Here is a 10,054-nt window from a genome sequence, read left to right on the forward strand (position 1 = left end):
AATGTCGGCAGTCGCACCTCCTGAATCCAAGAAAAAAAATCAGGAGTGAATTTTTTAACAATAAGACCCCAGATACGATTAGGACGCATAAAGCGCGTGTGTAAACTGTGTTATTTTTATAAGCTACTAATGGAAACGGTGATGTGGTTCGCGCCTTGGGCCGCGAAGGCGTGTAGGCTTCTGAAAGCGCAGTGTGTGTCTGGGTGGGGCTCTAGAGGGCAGATGCATGTTACAGCGTTGTGCGAACAAGTGTCTTGCATGTGAGCAATATCATCCAATGATTCAAGGTGCGCCCGCAAGTCAGACAGTAAATATTTTTCTCACCACTAGTTCATTTAAGGACAACTCGGGACGCCAACGAATGAAATATGCCTCAATTTCAATTCTTCCCGACGAACTTCACCAACATGTATTTTAACCTGGCAAGAGAAATACACCTGCACGTATGTTGCCCGCATACCAAGGCTACACACAGCACGAACATATTATAGCAGGCGGCTAATGAAGGAATACAGCGGACGGTAACGGATCTCATTGCACCTATAGAAATCCATATACCAGGTTGATTTCCAATCCTCAAGCCCTACTGTCACATATATTAAGGAGCCTAAATTAAACTTTAAAGAAAAGAGGTGTGAAGAAGACGACGTGGATTAACTGAAGAATAAAGAAGACAAAGAAGAAGCATTCGGTGAGGTGGAGAGAGATGATTTGCGGAGAAGAGAAGAAGGAGAAGACGACGACAAGACTTACGTGGACTAACGCCGAGGCTATAAAAGGGCGAGGCAGAGCGAGGCACGGGGGAATAGCAGAGAAGCGGAGGCTCCGGCCGGTCAGGGACACATCGGCTGGAAGAGAGCGACGCCGGCTACTGCTCCGGTGAGCTCGCGTTCTACGGCTTCGCATCGTGGACTTTCTGCCGTGCCTGAGCCCGTTCCGGGGAGTTAACGGAGGCCGCTACCACCTGCTACAGCCAGGGGTGTCTCCACCGCTGTTGCCACCCATCCGGGTGGTGCCCCCAACGCCAACAACACCGACATCACCTACACGGGCTCTTGACCTGGGAGCTTGTACTCCGCAGGCAGCGACGCCGCCAGCGACGCCAACCCAAGCACGTCGAACGCCGCCTCGACGCCGGCTACTGGATTCATACAACACCGCAGCCACACCGAACCAACCGTGAGCACGAACGCCAAGCACTAGCAGTAGAACGCTAATAGTAGACGCTGGTAGCAGTGTTCCCGGGTCATGTGTATTTTTATTCTTTGTGTGTTATGTTAGTTTTGTGTTCTAGTGTGTGTGTCACGTAGGGTGTATTAAATGTGCGTCTGTGTGGGTACACCTGTCTGCTAGTCCATTCTTTCGGTCCGAGTGTTCGGGGAGATCCGTGACAAAGATAAGTGGGAAGCCTGTGCCAGGATTCATTTCCTTTTTTTTCTTTTTGCTTTGTCTCGGATCTTTCCGATCTCTCGACGGCAGAAAGTATGGATTTGGCAAAAGCGTTAGAACTGACGCTCAAGCTAGGGTTAAGCAAGGAAGAGGCGATGCGTCTCTATGACGAGGAGGTAAAGAGGCAGAAAGAAGAGGCAAAGAGGCAGAGAGAGGAGGCAGATAGGCAGAGAGAGGAAAGGGCGCAAGCACGCGCAGACGCTCCCGAAGCCGAAGAGCGCGAGGAAAAAAGAGTTCGCGAGGCAGAAGAGCGGGAGGCGAAAAGAGCTCGCGAGGCAGAAGAGCGAGAAGTGAAAAGAGCTCGACAGGCAAAAGAGCGAGAAGCAAGATAAGCTCGCGAGGCATAAGAACAGGAGAAAAGGATAGAACTGGGGAATTAGTTTATTTTGTGGAAATAGGCGCATGTCGCGGGAGGATATGAGGAGATCACGGACAATGATCAGCGTTGCTTAGCGGGTTCAGAATCTTCTAGACCGGCCAGAGTTTGCCCAAGAAAGCTGATGGCTCCTTTTGATGACAAAAGAGATGATCTGGACGCATATCTGCAACGATTCGAGGGGATAGCTTTGGGGCAAGGCTGGGAGTGCAGTGAAAGGGCCACGGCATTGAGCATGTGTTTAGTCGGAGAGGCGCTTAATGTGTTTAGAAGGATGCCTACTGCTGATTCCATGGACTACGAGAAAGTCAAAAAAGCGCTCCTCCAAAGATTCAGGCTTATGGCAGAGGGTTTTCGTGAGAAATTTCGCACCGCGAAGCCTGAGGATTCGGAAACTCCTAAGCAGTATTCCTGCAGGTTGACCAACTATTTTGATGGGTGGCTTGATATGTCAAACACAGAAAAGAGTTTTGAAGAGGTGCGTGACAAGCTGGTCACAGAGCAATTTTTAGCATGTTGCAGCTCAAAGCTAGCTCTATTCTTGAGAGAAAGTTGTGTTCATTGGAAGAGTTCGCCGACACTGCAGACCAATTCCTCGAGGCTCAACGGCTAAAAAAGATCCTAGAGACAGATGCGGCAAAACCAAGAGCATATGGCGGTGCATCTAGGGCGCCAGTAAGGTGTTTGCTCTGCGGCAAGGCGGGACACCGTGCAGCTGACTGTCGGACTAGTAGCGCTGCCCAAAAAACACAGGTTGTGTGCCAAGGTTGTAAGAGGAGGGGTCATACTCTAGATGAGTGCCGATACAGGACGCAGGACCGAGCTGCATACGTTGTCGACTCTAGGGTAGAACTTGTCACGCCACCCGAAGTTCCACAGCTGAAAGGAGAGCAAACTCCGCTGAAAAATGAGACAGTGAGTGTAACACCCAAGTCGAAAGCAGCAATGCCGGTGGCGGTTGGGCAAATAGGGGACCGTCCTATACTGGTGCTTAGAGACAGCGGAGCCAACACAGTCTTGGTTCGGAGAGGCCTGGTGAAGGACGAGGATCTTACAGGGGAGGCGTCGGCCGTCACTCTTGTAGATAGCACAGTAAGGTACTTTCCTGAAGCCAGGATTCTAGTGTCCACGCCATATTATACTGGGGCAGGTAGTGGCAAAATGCGTAGACCAACCTATCTACGATCTCATCTTGGGAAACATTACGGGTGCAAGAAGTGTCGAAGACCCCGATCCCGAGTGGAAGATGCTCGACGTTGAAGAACATCCAAAGGAGGAAAGGTCCGCGACAGCTCAGACGGGTGCAGTCAGCTTCTCGTCGGCAGTGGAGACAAGAGCTCAAGCGACAGCCCGAGCAACGCAGCGTCTGCTCTCTACTCCTGTTACGATGTGCTTGAGCGCAACACCGGGCGAAATTGCATTTAGGCAAAAAGAAGACCCGAGCTTGAAGGCCTATTTCGAAAGAGTCGGGGAAAAAGTGAAAAGAAAGAAGAGAGGTACGTCATTCGAATATCAATTGGTAAATGGTCTTCTGCACAGGGAGCACATATTTAGTTCAGGAAGGCGGGTCCAACAGCTGGTGTTACCAAGAGATATGTGAGAGACCGTGCTCCGCTTAGGACATGACACCATTATGGCCGGACACCAGGGAGTTCAAAAAACGGTGTCTAGGATCACCGAGGAGTTCTTTTGGCCGGGTGTTCAGAGTGACATTAAGCGCTTTGTTCGCTCATGTGACGTATGCCAGCGCACAGTTACGAAGGGAAGAGTTGGTCCCGTACTTCTGGGTAAGATGCCAGCCATCGACCTACCGTTTCAGCGAGTGGCTGTTGACATTGTGGGGCCAATCTCTCCAGTATCCGCCAAAGGCAATAGATATGTGCTTACTCTGCTTGACGTGGCCACTCGTTATCCTGACGCTATTCCACTGAGAACTATTGAGAGTATCCAAGTGGCGGAGGGTCTTGTGGAAATGTTTTCGCGTTATGGGTTCCCGAGGGAAGTGTTGAGTGACCGGGGCTCGAACTTCACATCGGAACTAATGAAGGAGGTTAACCACCTTTTGTCAGTAAGGCAGTTAATGACAACGCCTTACCATTCCATGTGTAATGGGCTTGTAGAGCGGTTCAACGGCACCCTCAAAAATATGATCAAGAAAAGGTGCCAGGAGAGACCTACTCATTGGGATAGATATCTCTCAGCTTTTTTGTTCGCTTACCGTGAAGTACCACAAACGAGTCTTGGTTTCTCGCCCTTCGAGATGTTGTATGGGAGAACCGTTAGAGGTCCACTTACAGTACTCAAGGAGCTGTGGGCTAATAAGGAGATTGCATCAGAGCTCAAGACAACATACACATACGTTCTTGAGTTGCGGGATAAGTTGTTAGAAACATGCAGGCTTGCACATCAATGCCTGGAAAAGGCGCGCGAACGCTACAAGGGCTACTATGACAAGAAACCCACTCACAGGAATCTGAATCCAAGCGACAAGGTTTTCATCCTGCTACCCACGGATCATAATAAGTTACTGATGCAGTGGAAGGGCTCTAACCTTGTGACGCAGAAGAAAAATGACATGGATTATGAGTTATTTATAAATAACGCCAAGAAGGTTTTCCATGCAAACATGGTGAAAAAGTACGAAGAAAGTGTTCCCGTACAGTGCGCCCCCAAGGTAGCATGCTCGGTAGTAGCCGAGGAGACAGATGATGTCGAGATGCCCACGTGCAGTGGGAATAATACTGTAGGATGGGATAAGGTACTAATACACCCCAATTTGAATGAAGACCGAAATCACAGATAAAGGCCCTACTCCAAAGCAAAGGGGATGTGTTTTCGGATGTGCCGGGCAAAATGGATGTCGTGTGTTGCAGACTAGATCTCTCTACAGATAGACCAATCAGCGTGAAGCAATACCCACTACCTTTAGCAGTTCAAGAATCAATTGAAAATGAGGTGCGGGATATGTTGGAGCTTAGTGTGATTGAGAGGTCGTGGTCAGCATACAATGCGCTTTTCGTTGTTGTCAAAAACCCCGATGGTACTAACCGACTGTGTGTAGATTTTCGTCGGCTAAATGACATCATAGAACCCGATGCAGAACCCATAGCGAGAGCAGACGGCGTGTTCGCTAAGGTGGCTCACGAAAGGTTTTTTTCTAAATTTGACTTAGCTGAAGGGTATTGGCAAATACCAATGGAAGATTCGTCTAAAGAGAAGATTGCCTTTTCGTGCTCGGCCAGTTTATCCAGTTTAAATTCATGCCTTTTCGTTTGAAGACAGCATCTGCAATATTCACGAAGCTGATGAGGAAGGTTATGGATGGGCTCCAAAATGTAGAGCACTATATTGATGACATCCTTGTGGCAACAGATACGTGGGAAGAGCATGTAAATACGCTGGAAAAACTTTTTGATAGAATTAAGCAAGCCAGGTTGACCATAAAACCGGCAAAATGTAAGGTGGGCCTTGAAGCCATATCTTTTCTCGGACACAAGCTGGGGATGGGCCGCATCGCGACGAAAGACGACATCCTGGACAAAATACAGCAAGCCCTGACACCGACGACCAAGAAAGAGGTACAGTCGTTCCTGGGTTTAACGGCTTACTACAGGGCCTTTATTCCCGATTATGCCCACATAGCCGACCCGCTTGTCGAACTCACTAAGAAGGGGCCAAGCAATAAGCTGAATTGGACAGCTGAACATGAAAATGCATTCGTGATGGGCATATGGCAAAACCGCCCGTTCTGCTTGCTCCGGATCTGGGTAAAGAGTTCGTGCTTCGCACTGATGCATCAGACCGAGCTTTAGGAGCCGTACTCTTGCAAGAAGAGAATCGCGTGCTACATTTGGTATTTTTTGCAAGCAAGAGATTATCGTCTAGTGAACGCAACTACTCCACTGTTGAAAAGGAATGTTTGGCGGTGGTGTGGGCGGTAAAGAAATTCCACATTTATCTATATGGGAGACATTTCAGCATTCAAACAGATCATCAGCGGCTTGAATACTTAACCAAGGCCAGAATGAACAATAGTAAAGTCATGAGATGAGTTTGGCCTTTCAAGAATACTCATTTCAGATGGAATATATCAAAGGCAGAGATAACGTTGGAGCGGACTTCATGACTAGAGACAACTGAACAGCTCTAGGTATCTCTGGGATGTATCTTGTTGTTGTTGCTGTGTTAATGTATCTCTGTGATTTATCTTGTTGTTGTTATTGCTGTTGTTGGTGTTAAGTGATCATAAAAGGGAGTGTGTTGTGGACACCAACATGTTAATTAAGGACTCTGTACGGACAAAGGCAGTGGTGTGTTAGTGTTCTGAAGACGCAATTTGGTGTGCTGAGTTAGTGATGTGCGTTCGGTGTGTGCTGGGTCCAGAATCGCCGCAGAAGATAGTCGGTTGGCTGAATGGCTTGAAGATGAGGATGACGTGGGCAATTTTTGTTGGAAAAACTCTTGAGAGAGGGCGCCCTTGTCACATATATTAAGGAGCCTAAACTAAATTTTAAAGGAAAGAGGTGTGAAGAAGACGACGTGGATTAACCGAAGAATAAAGAAGACGAAGAAGAAGCATTCGGTGAGGTGGAGAGAGATGACTGGTGGAGAAGAGAAGGAGAAGACGACGACAAGGCTTACGTGGACTAACGTCGACGCTATAAAAGGGCGAGTGACAGCGAGACACGGGGGGAACAGCAGAGAAGCGGAGGCTCCGGCGAATCAGGGACACATCGGCTGGAAGAGAGCGACGCCGGCTACTACTACGGTGAGCTCGCGTTCTACGGCATCGCATCGTGATCTTCCTGCCGTGCCTGAGCCCGTTCCGTGGAGTGAACGGAGGCCGCTATCACGTGCTACGGCCAGGGGTGTCTCCAGCGCTGTTGCCACCCATCCGGCTGGTACCCACAACGCCAACAACACCGGCATCACCTACACGGGCTCTTGGACCGGGAGCTTGTACTTCGCAGGCAGTGACGCCGCCAGCGACGCCAACCCAAACACGTCGAACGCCGCCTCGACGCCGGCTACTGGATTCATACAACGCCGCAGCCACACCGAACCAACCGTGAGCACGAACGCCAAGCACTAACAGTAGACGCTGGTAGCAGTGTTCCCGGGTCGTGTGTATTTTTATTCTTTGTGTTTTGTGTTAGTTTTGTTAGTTTTGTGTTCTAGTGTGTGTGTCACGTAGGGTGTATTAAATCTGCGTCTGTGTGGGTACACCTGTCGCCTAGTCCATTTTTTCGGTCAGAGTGTTCTCCGGAGAGATACGTGACACCTACACGCAACGTAATTTAATGAGGCATGTATGTTGGAGTCTTCACAGCTGGGTAATTGGCCGAATAACTTGCCTCGAACATTTTAGCAAGCTAAGGATACGACGCCAGGTGATGCCAACTGGCAGACGTCGATATGGCCAACTTGTTTTCTTTAATGCCTACTTCACACATCGCACATATATTGTGTGCGTAAAAACTAGCGTAGTGTTGAAACAAGGCAGACAATTAACGCAATAGGGCTTATTTACTATTTCCTCGAAGCTAAATATTATAACCATTCTCTTTCTTCTGCCACACAAACACAAAAATTTCCGTTTTTCGCAAAGTGAGAGGGGAGGATGAAGTCAATCGGCTCTTTGACGTGTATGAAGATAATCTTGACTGTCGCTGATACTGCATTCGCAAGTGAACATAAAAGGAGGTCAAAAGAAAACTAAAAATGCAGTTGGAAGTGAAACTTAGCAGGTGATGAACTGAACCCGAGTATATTGGAAAGAAGCCGCACCACCGCATTCCCGTAATGTTCTTTTGCGGTTTTACTAATAGATAATTTAAGAAATACATCAAAAATAATGAAATACAATTCATTCCATGCATAATAAGCCTGACGTCAGCGTATGATGCTCGTTGCATCCGAAGTTCATAGTAAACTCACTTCCCATATCGAAGCCAAAATACTAAGTCCTACAATGGGGAAGTTTATTTCTTTTGAAACGTTAGGCAGGGCTTAAACACGGTTATACCCAAAGGTTGAGCGACAGCATTTTGACAATATCCCGTGAAAAACTTAGAGGTCGCCATCATGTTGGGCACGCTCATATATGCTTGGACATTACTTATGTTCCAAATCGGACAGTATTCAAATCTATAAACTTTCTTATGCTGTTATCATCACATACTAAATTCACATCATGATCAGAACTAAATTTTGTTATAAGCTTATCTTCATTAGGAAAACACACGAACTGTTTATTTTTGCGCCTTTTTCACAGATAAATGCTCAGAAGACGAAAAGAAGAACGCAAGCTGCAAGGCAAACGAAAAATGCACATTCCATCTACACCAACCAACATGCGTGGGTAAGCACTTAAAGCGACAAACGCTATCCAGTATCCAAATCTATAAACTTTCTTATACCGTTATCATCACACGCTAAATTCACTTCATGATCAGAACTAAATTTTGTTGTAAGCTTATGTTCATTAGGAAAACACACGAACTGTTTATTTTTGCGCCTTTTTCACAGATAAATGCTCAGAAGACGAAAAGAAGAACGTAAGCTGCAAGGCAAACGAAAAATGCACATTCCATCTAGACCAACCAACATGCGTGGGTAAGCACTTAAAGCGACAAACGCTATCCAGTATTCAAATCTATAAACTTTCTTATACCATTATCATCACATGCTAAATTCACATCATGATCAGAACTAAATTTTGTTTAAGCTTATCTTCATTAGGAAAACACACGAACTGTTTATTTTTGCGCCTTTTTCACAGATAAATGCTCAGAAGACGAAAAGAAGATCGCAAGCTGCAAGGCAAACGAAAAATGCACATTCCATCTAGACCAACCAACATGCGTGGGTAAGCACTTAAAGCGACAAACGCTATCCAGTATTCAAATCTATAAACTTTCTTATACCGTTATCATCACATGCTAAATTCATATCATGAAGAGAACTAAATTTTGTTTAAGCTTATCTTCATTAGGAAAACAGACGAACTGTTTATTTTTGCGCCTTTTTCACAGATAAATGCTCAGAAGACGAAAAGAAGAACGCAAGCTGCAAGGCAAACGAAAAATGCACATTCTATCTAGACCAACCAACATGCGTGGGTAAGCACTTAAAGCGACAAACGCTATCCAGTATTCAAATCTATAAACTTTCTTATACCGTTATCATCACATGCTAAATTCATATCATGAAGAGAACTAAATTTTGTTGTAAGCTTATGTTCATTAGGAAAACACACGAACTGTTTATTTTTGCGCCTTTTTCACAGATAAATGCTCAGAAGACGAAAAGAAGAACGCAAGCTGCAAGGCAAACGAAAAATGCACATTCTATCTAGACCAACCAACATGCGTGGGTAAGCACTTAAAGCGACAAACGCTATCCAGTATTCAAATCTATAAACTTTCTTATACCGTTATCATCACATGCTAAATTCATATCATGAAGAGAACTAAATTTTGTTTAAGCTTATCTTCATTAGGAAAACACAAGAACTGTTTATTTTTGCGCCTTTTTCACAGATAAATGCTCAGAAGACGAAAAGAAGAACGCAAGCTGCAGGGCAAACGAAAAATGCACATTCCATCTAGACCAACCAACATGCGTGGGTAAGCACTTAAAGCGACAAACGCTATCCAGTATTCAAATCTATAAACTTTCTTATACCGTTATCATCACATGCTAAGTTCACATCATGATCAGAACTGAATTTTGTTTAAACTTATCTTCATTAGGAAAACACACGAACTGTTTATTTTTGCGCCTTTTTCACAGATAAATGCTCAGAAGACGAAAAGAAGAACGCAAGCTGCAGGGCAAACGAAAAATGCACATTCCATCTAGACCAACCAACATGCGTGGGTAAGCACTTAAAGCGACAAACGCTATCCAGTATTCAAATCTATAAACTTTCTTATACCGTTATCATCACATGCTAAGTTCACATCATGATGAGAACTAAATTTTGTTTAAGCTTATCTTCATTAGGAAAACAGACGAACTGTTTATTTTGGCGCCTGTTTCACAGATAAATGCTCAGAAGACGAAAAGAAGAACGCAAGCTGCAGGGCAAACGAAAAATGCACATTCCATCTAGACCAACCAACATGCGTGGGTAAGCATTTAAAGCGACAAACGCTATCAAGTATTCAAATCTATAAACTTTCTTATACCGTTATCATCACATGCTAAATTCACATCATGATCAGA

General features: G+C 45.7%; 1 long non-coding RNA gene across 1 annotated transcript; it reads left to right on the forward strand.

Moving 5' to 3' along the window:
* The first annotated feature begins 8,864 nt into the window (after positions 1-8,864).
* On the forward strand, positions 8,865-9,704 carry LOC144136567 (uncharacterized). The gene is made up of 4 exons (XR_013315634.1): positions 8,865-8,946; positions 9,114-9,200; positions 9,367-9,453; positions 9,620-9,704. It is a non-coding gene; the product is annotated as an uncharacterized LOC144136567 (long non-coding RNA).
* The last annotated feature ends 350 nt before the right edge of the window (positions 9,705-10,054 follow it).

Source organism: Amblyomma americanum, chromosome 6 (assembly GCF_052857255.1).
Source record: "Amblyomma americanum isolate KBUSLIRL-KWMA chromosome 6, ASM5285725v1, whole genome shotgun sequence".
Lineage (NCBI taxonomy): Eukaryota > Metazoa > Arthropoda > Arachnida > Ixodida > Ixodidae > Amblyomma > Amblyomma americanum.